The sequence below is a fragment of the Carassius carassius genome, chromosome 29 (genome assembly GCF_963082965.1).
Source record: "Carassius carassius chromosome 29, fCarCar2.1, whole genome shotgun sequence".
NCBI lineage: Eukaryota > Metazoa > Chordata > Actinopteri > Cypriniformes > Cyprinidae > Carassius > Carassius carassius.
In genome coordinates this window covers 11445355-11460534 of record NC_081783.1, presented here as the reverse complement: position 1 = coordinate 11460534, position 15180 = coordinate 11445355, and the positions used below count along the sequence as shown (strand labels likewise).

The following is a 15180-nucleotide window of genomic DNA, read 5'->3' as shown; positions in this document are numbered from 1 at the left end:
AGAGGATGACGGAGGGCATGAGTTCAATTAACAGTGTTTTTCTCAAGTGCTGTCGCTGTTTCCAGGTTGCCACATCACATACAGAGATGGTTGTGCCCTACTAAAAAACATGCACACATGCCTCAGCGGGCGCAACCTCCTCATTCTTCAGCCATTGTGAAGGACTATGGGGAAAAAGGTGACCTGACCCAATGAAGAAAGCACATCTGCTGGGAAAAGAGCTCTGTAGTTGAGTTAATGTAGTGCATCGCTTCATCCTGCAGTTATTTTTCCCTCCGGGGCAGAGAGGTTACTTAGCCCACACCGATTCTGGCTGATTCACTGTCCACGAACCCCCTGCCTTGTGTTCCTGTTGCACAATGGCCTCACGCTCGCATCCATGCTGCCTATTCTTAATCCAGCGTTTCTGGAAAATGGGTTTGTTCAAGCCCACCGTCTATTTTTAAACCCACACATTAGTCATCTCTTACGGGGGAGCCACACAACATAGTAATTTATGGAATTCATGAATACCAAAGGTGTCTCGTGGAGGTTTGCTGCAGTTGTTATCTTTCTTGTTTATGCCCCTTTGAATTTTAGAACAAACGAGTCGACATTCTGCTCTTGGTTTATGCTGTTCAAAATGGATATCAAACCACTGCATTGGTTTAATGCTGAGTTTATATTCTACTTAACACAAACAAATAGCGGCTTGGTACTCCAAACATTCAACTAGTCATTCATCAAGTAGTTTATCAAGTCAGTGAGTTCACCTAGCCAAAACTGAGGCACAAAGATAAACACTGGCCGAATCCCGTAACCTTTGATTACTGAGGATATTCACCCATAGCTATGTATATAGCATATTAAGTCCAGCTCGGGGCTCTGAGATCACTTACAGGGGGGTTAAACCATGCCAGCTTGTATCCTCTTACTAACCTCTGTGGCCTGTTAAACAAATTCAGACTACTTAGTGGGAACCTCTTGACCTGCTTGAAAACGTCATGGTCTGCAAGAACATTAATGAAATTGAATTTGAATAAAATAAAAGCTCATTTGCAATTCCAGAGAGCAATTGGACGCCCCCGTTGGAGTGGAACTTCTCTTGATCAATTACCGTGTCTGCAGTTCACTGACACTTGTGCTCTTAAACATTTACTCACAAACAGAAAACGGCAGATAAACGGTACATGTGCATTTATCCCTTGCTGGGGAATAATCTGACTTTGTTTTCTTTGCTCTCAACTAGGGGTAGTGTTTATGCATAAGTTTCACTGTAGAGCAGAACTGCTGTAAACATTGTTAATGTCAACACCGCTTGGGTCGGGAAACACATCACAATATTACCCTTAGCATAGCACTATATATTCAAGCAAGGAAAATACAACAAAATGCACACTGCTTTTGGGAAAGATTAAATTATAAAAAGCTTTAAAAAATATACAAAGCCTAGACTTCTCCATAACAGCATGATAAAGTACAAGTCAATTTAGACAGTTACAAGTGTTAATATATAAAATACGACATCTTGGGCCAGACTTGATGCACTGAACAATATTCCCTTTTAATGGTACTATGAACTTACACCCGAGTAACATTCTTACTAAGTGACTTCAGGTTAATTTCCACAGAACATCAAGTACAAATGCATCTAATGTGTCTAAAAAAAAACAAAAAACAAGATACATTTCACAGGCTATTGGGTGCTTGGTAAAAGTGTGGAGGTGTCATTTCATTTGCTCTTTAAGCACTCCAATATGGTTGCATGAAGACTAATATCGTGTGGGTGAGCCTTCCTTCTAAGGAGAGTAAATGTTGCGGATGTTGTGAAAATGAAAAACAATTACAATGACACATGTTGCACACACATTGCATCACTGTAGAGATGAGAAAACCTAGATATGATTAGCTCTAGGGAGGTAATACAGAGCATAAGATATCTCCATGATCATTGAATCTGGTTTGATGTACTTTTAAGCGCATATTAAACTTTTAAAGGTGATGTGTATGATTTTTTTTATGTAATTCCCGATTATTATGCAAAGGCTTTAAGTGAGACATTCGTAGGTCGATTCCCTTGAAAATGTAAGCGTGCTATCAAAACTTTGCTCTGTTTGTTTGAACAACACCAGTGATGTGAGTTTTGGTGAGGATTATGCAGTAGACTAACCAATGACAGACAGTGGAAATTTTTGGGTGATATTAGTGGTGCAAAATCACACACTAAGCAAAAATGTGGAAACTTTTGCTGCTTTTCAGGTGAAGATGAAAAGTACACTGTACAGTCAGATATCTCAACTTCCTCTAAGCCAGAACAAGAGGAAAGAGAAGGGCACTGGAGCAATGAAACCAGTGGGATTAGTGTTAAGTAACTAAATGGGCCATATCACTTTTCCATTACCAGAGAGGAATAGCTATTTGGATGGCTGAAATCTAAATGAAAAGGTGGAGCACAGCTTTAGTGTGGATGTTCATTCAAGTGTAAATGTTGCACACTGTTCAACGTTCTTTTTTGAAAATGGAAATTTGCCGTCACATCTTTGAGCTCCATCAATAAATAAACCAGACGCAAATAAACAGATAAATAAATAAATATGAGACGAGTCGCAAATGGGCATCCGTCAGCATTAGTGATGGAGCGATGTCAGGCAGGATCACGCTTCACTTGAGGGGGAGTGCCTGTTCGAGGGAAGATTCCTGCTGATTGCATGCACACACGCATACGCGTGCACAATTCCCCCTGAGATCAGCTTTTGACCAGACACACAAGCCTCTTCTACTTTATTCAAGCTCTGTCTGTTGCTCTCTCTCGCCATTTATTTCTTGCCTGTCTCCTCCCTCTTGCTTGGCTTCCAGATTTTGCGCTCTCGGTACTCTCAGCTGTGTACTGCCTCTTTCCTTATATTATATTTTGTCTTTCTTTTACAAACTCTCTCGCCCCCCTCTCTCTATTTCTTTCAACAGGACTGCACTGAGAGGCAGTGGTGGTGTCTTTGTGCTGCGTCAGTGCTTTGAAAGCCACCAGTCTGATGGAATTTCTGGTGTGTCCCCACAGTTATGTGCCATTATCAGCTTCTGTCCCATTCAGCACATCTCTGAACCGTCTTAAGTGAAAAATCCCATCTAAATTTAATGTATATATACTACAGATAATCATTCTACTGTTAATGTTATTGTTTTTGACAAGGTGGGTGGGCATGTCACAAGAAAAACACCACAAGACTGTGTCTGTTCCCCGAACTAGAAAATACAAAAAACGTCCAAACCAAGTTAAGATTAACAATTTAATTGAGGTTCAACAAATAAAAAACAGAAGCAATTTGGATAAAGCTTGCCTTATTGAATATCAGATCCCTTTCTACGAAAACACTTTTTGTAAATAATATGATCACTGATCATAATATAGATGTACTCTGTTTGACAGAAACCTGGCTAAAACCTGATGATTACATTATTTTAAATGAGTCCACCCCCCAAGATTACTGTTATAAACATGAGCCACGTCTAAAAGGCAAAGGTGGAGGTGTTGCTTCAATTTATAACAACGTTTTCAGGATTTCTCAGAGGGCAGGCTACAAGTATAACTCGTTTGAAGTAATGGTACTTCATATAACATTATCCAAAGAAACAAATGTTAATGATAAATCCCCTGTAATGTTTGTACTGGCTACTGTATACAGGCCACCAGGGCACCATACAGACTTTATTAAAGAGTTTGGTGATTTTACATCCGAGTTAGTTCTGGCTGCAGATAAAGTTTTAATAGTTGGTGATTTTAATATCCATGTTGATAATGAAAACGATGCATTGGGATCAGCATTTATAGACATTCTGAACTCTATTGGTGTTAGACAACACGTTTCAGGACCTACTCATTGTCGAAATCATACTCTAGATTTAATACTGTCACATGGAATTGATGTTGATGGTGTTGAAATTATTCAGCCAAGTGATGATATCTCAGATCATTATTTAGTTCTTTGCAAAATTCATATAGCCAAAATTGTAAATTCTACTTCTTGTTACAAGTATGGAAGAACCATCACTTCTAACACAAAAGACTGCTTTTTAAGTTATCTTCCTGATGTATCCAAATTCCTTAGCATATCCAAAACCTCAGAACAACTTGATGATGTAACAGAAACTATGGACTCTCTCTTTTCTAGCACTTTAAATAAAGTTGCTCCTTTACGCTTAAGGAAGGTTAAGGAAAACAGTTTGACACCATGGTATAATGAGCATACTCGCACCCTAAAGAGAGCAGCCAGAAAAATGGAGCGCAGCTGGAGGAAAACAAAACTAGAGGTATTTCGTATTGCTTGGCGGGAAAGTAACATATCCTACAGAAAAGCATTAAAAACTGCTAGATCCGATTACTTTTCTTCTCTTTTAGAAGAAAACAAACATAACCCCAGGTATTTATTCAATACAGTGGCTAAATTAACGAAAAATAAAGCCTCAACAAGTGTTGACATTTCCCAACACCACAGCAGTAATGACTTTATGAACTACTTTACTTCTAAAATCGATACTATTAGAGATAAAATTGCAACCATTCAGCCGTCAGCTACAGTATCACATCAGACAGTGCACTATAGACCCCCTGAGGAACAGTTCCACTCATTCTCTACCATAGGAGAGGAAGAATTGTATAAACTTGTTAAATCATCTAAACCAACAACATGTATGTTAGACCCTATACCATCTAAGCTCCTAAAAGAGGTGCTTCCAGAAGTCATAGATCCTCTTCTGACTATTATTAATTCCTCATTGTCATTAGGATATGTCCCCAAAACCTTCAAACTGGCTGTTATTAAGCCTCTCATCAAAAAACCACAACTTGACCCCAAAGAACTAGTTAATTATAGACCAATCTCGAATCTCCCTTTTCTGTCCAAGATACTAGAAAAGGTGGTATCCACACAATTATATTCCTTCTTAGAGAAAAATGGTATATGTGAGGATTTCCAGTCAGGATTTAGACCGTATCATAGTACTGAGACTGCTCTCCTTAGAGTTACAAATGATCTGCTCTTATCATCTGATCGTGGGTGTATCTCTCTATTAGTTTTATTGGATCTTAGTGCTGCGTTTGACACAATTGACCACAACATTCTTTTGCATAGACTTGAACACTTTGTTGGCATCAGTGGAAGTGCATTAGCATGGTTTAAATCGTACTTATATGACCGCCATCAGTTCGTAGCAGTGAATGAAGATGTATCCTATCGATCACAAGTGCAGTATGGAGTACCTCAAGGCTCAGTACTAGGGCCGCTACTCTTCACGCTTTACATGGTGTTAGCTTTCACTGTTATGCTGATGATACTCAGCTCTATATTTCTTCGCAGCCCGGTGAAACACACCAATTTGAAAAACTAATGGATTGCATAGTCGATGTAAAAAACTGGATGACGAGTAATTTCTTACTGCTAAATTCTGAAAAAACAGAGGTGTTAATTATAGGACCTAAAAACTCTGCTTGTAATAAACTAGAACACTGTCTAAGACTTGATGGTTGCTCTGTCAATTCTTCGTCATCAGTTAGGAACCTAGGTGTGCTATTTGATCGCAATCTTTCCTTAGAAAGCCACGTTTCTAGCATTTGTAAAACTGCATTTTTCCATCTCAAAAATATATCTAAATTACGGCCTATGCTCTCAATGTCAAATGCAGAAATGTTAATCCATGCATTTATGACCTCAAGGTTAGATTATTGTAATGCTTTATTGGGTGGTTGTTCTGCACGCTTAGTAAACAAACTACAGCTAGTCCAAAATGCAGCAGCAAGAGCTCTTACTAGAACCAGGAATTATGACCATATTAGCCCGGTCCTGTCAACACTGCACTGGCTCCCTATCAAGCATCGCATAGATTTTAAAATATTGCTTATTACTTAAAAAGCCCTGAATGGTTTAGCACCTCAGTATTTGAATGAGCTCCTTTTACATTATAATCCTCTACATCCGCTACGTTCTCAAAACTCAGGCAATTTGATAATACCTAGAATATCAAAATCAACTGCAGGCGGCAGATCCTTTTCCTATTTGGCGCCCAAACTCTGGAATAACCTACCTAACATTGTTCGGGAGGCAGACACACTCTTGCAGTTTAAATCTAGATTAAAGACCCATCTCTTTAACCTGGCATACACATAACATACTAATATGCTTTTATTATCCAAATCCGTTAAAGGATTTTTAGGCTGCATTAATTAGGTAAACCGGAATCGGAAACACTTCCCATAACACCCTATGTACTTGCTACATCATTAGAAGAATGGCATCTACGCTAATATTTGTCTGTTTCTCTCTTGTTCCGAGGTCAACGTGGCCACCAGATCCAGTCTGTGTCCAGATCAGAGGGTCACTGCAGTCACCCGGATCCAGTACGTATCCAGACCAGATGCTGGATCAGCACCTAGAAAGGACCTCTACATCCCTGAAAGACAGTGGAGACCAGGACAACTAGAGCCCCAGATACAGATCCCCTGTAAAGACCTTGTCTCAGAGGAGCACCAGGACAAGACCACAGGAAACAGATGATTCTTCTGCACAATCTGACTTTGCTGCAGCCTGGAATTGAACTACTGGTTTCGTCTGGTCAGAGGAGAACTGGCCCCCCAACTGAGCCTGGTTTCTCCCAAGGTTTTTTTCTCCATTCTGTCACCGATGGAGTTTCGGTTTCCTTGCCGCTGTCGCCTCTGGTTTGCTTAGTTGGGGACACTTCATCTACAGCGATATCGTTGACTTGATTGCAAATAAATGCACAGACACTATTTAACTGAACAGAGATGAAATAACTGAATCCAGTGATGAACTGCCTTTAACTATCATTTTTGCATTATTGACACTGTTTTCCTAATGAATGTTGTTCAGTTGCTTTGACGCAATGTATTTTGTTTAAAGCGCTATATAAATAAAGGTGACATTGACATTGACATTGACAAGAATCCTTCTCTAACCCTGTGTGCTGTTGTTTGAGAATTAAAAAAAATCAAGTGAATTAAAAAAATCAACAAGTAATAATATCATCACCAACCCTATTTTAAACGTCCTTCATACTGTTTTAACATTTATTTACTTTGCAATGAGGCTAGGTATTGTAATAGCTAACACTAAATGATAAATACTTCAGTATTGTTATTGTTAACTAAAATTAATAAAACAATTTTCCAAAAAAATTTAGAAAGTTCACCTGAAAATTAAATAAATAATAAATAAAGCAGCAATAAAACAAAATTTAAATAAAAAGGTTAAATTTGATATAATTTTAAATGTAAGTACTAAAATGAAAATAAAGCTAAACAGAAATGTTAATGAAAAAAAAACACCTAAATGAAATATAAGTTTATATATATTAAATTTAATTTAGGCCTGTGATGGAAAAGCTGAATTTTCTGCAGGCATAAATGTATGCACATATACACAATATAATATAAGGCAATATTATGTAACACATGTATGTGTATTAATGTTTCATGTATTCACTAATTACTACATCTACTAATGTACTTTGAACATTTAATTTTTATATATTAAGATTATTTAATGCATTATGACCAAAAACACAAGTCACCAGCAATCAATAGCATGTATTATAAAAGACCATTAACCTAGAGGAATAAAACCACTGTTAAAATGTTAACAAATTGAACCTTGTTGTAAAGCATGTATCAATGTCAGTGATCAATACACCACACCGTCTATCCTAAATATAATATAATATAATATAATATAATATAATATAATATAATATAATATAATATAATATAATATAATATAATATAATATAATATAATATAAGATATAGATAGATAGATAGATAGATAGATAGATAGATAGATAGATAGATAGATACATTTAATTTAAACATTAAAAAAAAAAAGATCCAGCAGTCACTCAGTCACTGAAACTATGGGTGGGGTAGATGCAGATTCTTGTTTAAATTCAACACTGTTCTTTCTCAGATAACTGCAGCACACCAAGTTGTCAAATAACAATGCAATACACAGCAGAATGCACCAGGGGCAGTGTGGAGCTCAGACTGTGCTTCAGCTCTGCAAGACAACCCTCCCACCTCCAATCACAATGCAGTGTACATGTGTAAGGCCCTTCCAGCAGGACAGTTACTCAACATTAAGCTGTGATAGGTCACATTTGAGCAGACAAGAGTGCATCCCTGTAGTTTCTTCATATATAGTATTTCACAGTTCTGAGCTGTTTATTAGTTAATGCCTTCTTTTCATGATACTGAGCTTGACTGCCCAACTCTACATTTGATCTGCAGAAAGTATATTTTTTACTCTCCCTCAGGCTACATCATCTTGAATAAATACAGTATATTCCTCACACAAAGCATAACTAGAAATGCTTCTTTACTGAAGTATTAAAATAAAGTGTTTTATTGAGTGTTAAAATAAAACAGCATAATGTACTTTGACAATCTGACAGTAATTCTGTCAAACTGCCACTGTGATTCTTTGCCTATGGCATGTATATGCTATTGAATCGATCAAATCGATCGTGTTCATGTGTTCTGGCAGCATGTTGCGCACTAGTCAAACCCCAGGAAAACATTTGTGAAAAGAATCCTAGCATCCTACCTACTCTCATTATTCCCCATACCTACTTATTACACGCATCCATCTCTGCAAATGGAAGAGCAAAATATTAATTCAAACTGCAGCACCTGACAGATCCCAAATAGTAAGGACACACAAATGCAGATGCTCTTTAGCCTGAATTTGCCTGTGGTAATAGACACCTCACACTGTTAAATTGTGGGGTGTGCCACCGAAATGGCATTAAAAGCTAACGTTGTCCTTTATTCTCCTCTAGGAGAAGCAAATTCATGCTGAACATTGCTTTATTTAGGCCTACACCAATCGTTATTGGAACGCTCTCTCTTCAATTCATCATGACTATGGCTTAATTCACTCTGCTGAGGTTTTCGAATGCGGACGTCCCTTCAGAGTATTATCAAACCAATATTTTAAGGATGGGAGAGGTGAGGGCTGTGTTTAAAAAGCTCATTGAGGTACAACTTTCACTTTTTCCCCAAAGTGAGTTATGACTTTATTAAGAACATCTCAAGCCAGGAGTGAAATCAATTCCATAGTGAAAATATGCAGGGCTAAAATCAGATCAAACTCTCAATTATGCACTGCTGAGGGATATTTGCCCTGGCAAATTGATCCAGTATTGACAATCAGCACTTAAGGTGACCTTTCATAAGGGCCATTTGTTTCCACTTTATGCAAATGACTGAGTAAAGCAACAAAAAGGAATAAGTAAAAACAAAAGATAAACCCATGCAAACCAAAAGCCTTTAGAATAGCAAAAGTAAAGGTGACACCAGAAAGGTTTTTTTTTTCTTTTTTTGGTCTACGTCTCCATCTTTGTCTCTACTCGCATCAGTTGGAGCTCCCCTCATGCTGGGGAAGAAGGCAGTGGACAAAAGTGTCCGAGTCTTAGGTCGTTTATGGTGCTGTGCAATTGACTTCCTCCTGAATGGGCTGTCGCCGGGAGCCAACCTGGCCTTCTTTGCACACACACAGAGCACTAGCTCCTCGAATCCACGGCCAATGCTGTGTGCTCAGTGTGAGGCTAACAGGCAGTCACCAGTTTCTTTTTAGCAGACTTTAGAGGTCAAAAGGCTCTTGTTGGAAATCAAATGGCTCAGGTCGACACACACTGACAAATGGAAAAAGGAGCCACGCAGGACTGTAGATCTGATTTATTCTTTAAGAATGGATGTGTGTCATACGGTCAGCTTGTTAAAGTGCCTCGATAAAACCACCCATCAGATATATGCTCTGTGGTTGTTCAAACACTACATAAAATCCTCATCTTTATCTCTGTCATGGATCCTTTCTTACCTACACCGACAGATGACCCTCACAGAGTCTTCTCTATCCATCTAAACTTCCACAGAATGCATCTTTACTTTCGGATTTAAACTTTTTTCCACCATTCTTCCATGGCCTCTCAGCCCCTCATCCCTGTTCCACATGACTCCACCTTTTCTTCTGAAGAAAAATATCCTTATCTATCACAAGCAGGTGATAAGTCTCGAGAAAGTGTCACTGTGCAGCACTTCTCCTCATTGATATCTGGGATCTACCAAGTCATCCACACAATCGCCGAGTGCTGTACCCTCTGGTCCTTTCAGCCCTGAGCAAATCACGTTAGCCCTTCTTCCTGCAGTAGCGTCATGGGGTGAGCTACATGAATAACATCTATCAACACCCTCAAGTGGAATGCTTGAGGTTTGGGGAAGTGGGGATCTTAGCTGTCAGGCAAAAAGTGTTACAGGCAACCCTACTATCTAACAGCTGTGGGTGTGAGAGTGAAGATAAAGTGTGTAGGTGGTTGGTTTGGAGCATGTAAAAAGGAAGTGGGGGATCAGGGATTAATTGCTCAGGGATTTACGATTGCAGTTTCAGGTTTGTAATATGATTACACCGATTAATTATTGCGGTAACAAAGGTGTTTCTGTCAATATTGCAAGGCAATGACAGCAAAAACAATGGGGGTAGAGACAGGGAGGAAGTAGAAAAAATGGACTTGCTTCATTAAGAGGCAGAGGTAAGGAACAAATTATAGAGAGATCATTTACTATGTGACAGGGAAAGGGAAGGAGAAAGAAAAAAAAAACTTAATCTTTGTCCGGCTTTCGTATTCTCTAACGTCTTCCTCCTGTCTTTCTCATTTGCTACTTCACAGATTCATCCCTTTTCTGCTTTTAAAATTTCATGACTGAAAATAGGTAATTTAATCTTCATTAAACATACAAGGCTCACTTTCTCCTCTGCCTGAGCGAATTAACTAGTAGACCAGGGGCAGAATAGACACTGGGGTTCAAATCCCATAACCCTGGCACGCATTATATCTTATATCTGTTTTTAATAAGCCATTTCTACACAAATCAAAGTCAGACCAGAATCCCTGAACTCAGGGAAACTTTTGATGGACGAAATGAAGGTGAAAGCCCAGGAAGGGAAGGTTAAGAGATTTTAATGACTTGGAAAGGCAGTAAATAAATAAAATTGTCTCCCTCAGAAATCTGATTGATGTGCCTTTTGGGATGCCCCATATGAAAGAGCTACTCAGCCTGTGGCTTTCATCTGCGACCAGAGAAATCGATGCCAAGGATGTATGAGCAGCTACCTGTCTCTATCCAACAATCTCTTAGAGTACCCTTGGCATTCAAACAGAAGAGTTTTAGTGCAGAGCCTTCATCACAAAATACCACTTTCAAGGTTACCCCTGAGATCAGTGCAGAACCCTTAAACAAGCTCAAAAAAAAAAAAGGTTGAAGTCCACCGTCAAAAGTTTCTAAATGCATTGGCAATAACGATTAGGAAAACCATATTTGCCATTCCAATACAATTAATTATATCTCAAGTCTTTCAGTGAAACACTCAAAAACGGTACACTCCGCATCAGAGCAACAACTAAACGCCATTAAAAAATTCACCGAAACACAATAAGCTACGAGTCAATTCATGCTATTGTGTAAGCCACAGCATCTTTGTTATAGGTTTAGAGAGCAAAGCTAGGAATACTGACAGAATTTACAAAACCTGATAGCAAAATATAGGTCAGATCTGACCAGGGATCCTGCATTAAATCGGTCTTTCAGACCTCTTTTTCCTCCCCTGAGTTTTAAATTTGTGCCACCATTTAAAATGGATTACCTATTTACCATATCTCTACTGGCACAGTGCTTGGGTCTGATCTTGAGCTGAAACGGCTGCATGCTCATGGTCGTGTTACCATGTTACCCAAGTAAAAGGCAGTCTGCTGCCCTAAGGCTGTAGCACGCTGACCTACATCACTGCACCAATGCTTCAGAGCCTAATTATTTTGTCATGTTTGGCTGGTTCGGCTTTATTGTTACATGCATGATTAATGCAACTATACTGAAAATGCTAAATGACAATCACTAAATCATTTGGGCTGGAGATAATGGGGATGCTACTTTGATTAAAGATTCCCCTCATCTAAAGCTGCATTTTAAAGGGATAGTTCACCCAGAAATGAAAATTCTGTCATCATTTCCTCCACACTTTTTTTTGCAGAAAACAGAAGAAGATATTTTGGGGTCACTGGGGTCCAAAACAAAATTGTACTTTTGGGTTAACTATCCCTTTAACTACAAATCCTTAGTATCTTCTATATTGGCACACTACATTGTAAAAGTAGCTTCTCCACAAAGTGTTAAAGCAGAAGCATGTCCTCAAATAGATCCTTTTCACAGAGGCACATTCAAAAGTGTCCTAAGTAAATGTGTCTTAAGGGGTCATATTATGCAATTTCTATTTTTCCTTTTCTTAAGTGTGTTATGTAGCTATCTGTGCATGTATAAGATCTGCAGGTACAAAGCTCAAATGTCTACGTCACGATGTGGAAATATTTGAGTAATGTTCACGCAAAGAAAGAAGGCGTGGCTACAGTAACCACAGTTACTGTTGAAGCAGCCATGTCAGGAAGACACTGTGATTTACCGTGCAAAAGCAAAAGCACTTTGGCCTTCCGAAAGTAGATACAATGAGGAATCATTGGTTAAGATTTATTTACAACAGAACAGCACAAACCAGATGTTTGAATTTGTGCAACGCATTTAATGGACAGACAGCTATGACAATCTAGCACTTGTTTTGAATCAACTACTGTAATATGTTTTCTTAATAGTTTAAGTATTTGCTATTGACTGTTCAAATACTGAGTTTTGCACCGTGTAGAGTATCGCGTCTTGTGTGTGTGCATGAGAGAGAGAAATGGTCACATCACAGTGGAGTCAGATTTCTTAATTGCGGTATGTGTACTGTAAATATATACAAACATGTATATATATATATATATATATATATATATATATATATATATATATATATATATATATATATATATATATATATAAACATCACTGTCACAATACTCTGTTCCACTTTCGGGCTTGAACTGATGGTAAAACTAAGGAAACTAAAGGGACATTACATTTCCGACGCATGCTTGTGGTGTTCGGCCAATCACAATGCACTGGGTTAGCTGGCCAATCAGAGCAGACTGTGCATGTCGGAAAGAGGGGCTTTGTAGAAAAAGACACGTTTGAGAAAGGAGGGGAATAGACGAACTACAATAACATATAGTATTTGAAAAATAATGTTTTTTTTTTTTTAACATTAACGCGTCAACATATTCTGTTACACCAAATACACAAAATAATGGTCTCTTTTAAATAGAATCATATGACCCATTTAAATGATTAAATAAATTATTGCTAGAACACTTACAATTTGAGTAAATACATATCTAATTAATGTTGCCTTTAGTTATTGGTTGATAAATTGTTAGATCTCACTCGCCAGTGATTTAATTAGAAGCTAAGAATTAGTTCAGCAAAGTCATTTTCACTGTGTGTTGTGTCCTACTACTGCTTTACACTTGACTTCAACACTCTTGACAGTGTCTGACAAGAAAAAAAGAAAAAAAGAAAAACATATTAGCTCATTTATGAGGGTGTGGAAAGTGCCGCTCATTATTTAAATAAAGAGGTAGTACAATGAATTGTACCACAGACAGCTGCGTTTTCCCTCTCAGGATTTATAGTGCATGATTCCCATTGATATCAAAAGATTAGCAATGTAATGTAAACTCTAAGTTGTAGGTGCACACTCACAGTAGCTTTATTGAGTGAACTAGCTTTCTTTTCTTTATCTCAAATACACATAAAAAGAAAGAGAAAGAGAAATAGTTTTACAGTACATGCTATATAGAATTGACACTCTACATGCACGTGGTACTCCTTATTGTGTTTTACTGCCAAATTACCAAATTTTTTGGAATTATTCATTATTTTTTGTATCTTTAAGACAAAGTAGAAGCCACTTACTACTAGTTCCATTTGCAGTGGGCAGGATTAATGCACAAGCAGTAATCCTATTCGCTAACACTTACCCATCACTGTCCACACTTTGATTTCATTGATTCATCTCAAATGAACGTGATTAATATTCATGAGCCTAGCAGCCTAGCATTTTATATTATTATTATTTGCTGAATTTTTATTATTATTTTAGGACTACTGCTAGTCTTTTTACAAAAACAAATCTCCAAGATCTGTTTAATATAAATAGACAAATGGATTCTTACAAATGTAATTCAAGCTACACTCAGGATCAGGTCACTGAATCTGGAGCCCAATAGCATTATGACATGTACAAACCCTGCTGATACAGATGCTGAATTCGTACTGATATATTCTGAATGCTTCATGTAGCATATCAGTGAAACAGCAGAAAGCTACAAGATAAAACACATTCACTGACATCATAAATAATGTACATATTCACCAAAGGGCTTAGTGTGGAACTGAATATGCTTTATACAGGCATTTCTGTAGCTGTGCCATTCACAGGCATGCAAAGCATAATGGTGAGGGGAATTTGTTTCGTGCACACATTAACAAGTAATTTCAGCCATATAGAATATAAGAAACTGGCATACACTTTAAAGACCCACACAGACTCTGTGTGCAATAAAGCTCTGTCAAAGGGAACAGAAAGGCTAGAATCTATTAAAAAGTGAGCATTTTTGGTGTATGGGATGACACTTAAACAGAATTGCAAGCTTTATAGGAAGAGTAAAGAGAAGGAGAAAAATAAATCCACGAATGGGAATTAAGGAAAGCAATGGCCCTTTAGACAGATCATTTCTATTCGCCTTTCACAAACGTGGACGTGCTGCCATGCTTCATCACTGCAAGGGTGCTCTAGTTAGGTCATCTACTGTATGATGGCTAGAAACAGAAGAAACTAGCCTGAGCTCCAGCTACTGGAGAGGATGCAAAGGAATGTCTGCACTCCCAGATCAAAAGCTGATTCCTCAAAAATAATCGTACCTAATAAATGTGAACAAAACATCCCAACACACTCTTAAATAATGCTCAAATCAATGCACTGATGGAAATCTTGTTGGGAGTCAAATATGATGTGTTAACAAAGATGGATCTAAACTATTTCATGCATTTTGCATGATGTTATGTGTCTATATCGGATTTGGCTAGTCAGGCTGAAAAATTCCAAAATGTGCCTATTAATATGTTTTCATTCAAGTTTGTAAAAATTAGATTCTGATATGCAAACTACAATCAATTAGACGTATTTGAGTTAGCAATGGCAAAAATAAATTAATA

The 15180-nt window shown here is 37.9% G+C and overlaps 1 protein-coding gene across 1 annotated transcript in view; it reads right to left on the bottom strand.

Moving 5' to 3' along the window:
* Positions 1-15180, bottom strand: part of diaph2 (diaphanous-related formin 2) — a 393291-nt gene that overhangs the window by 24914 nt on the left and 353197 nt on the right. The gene's annotated exons all lie outside the window — the stretch shown is intronic.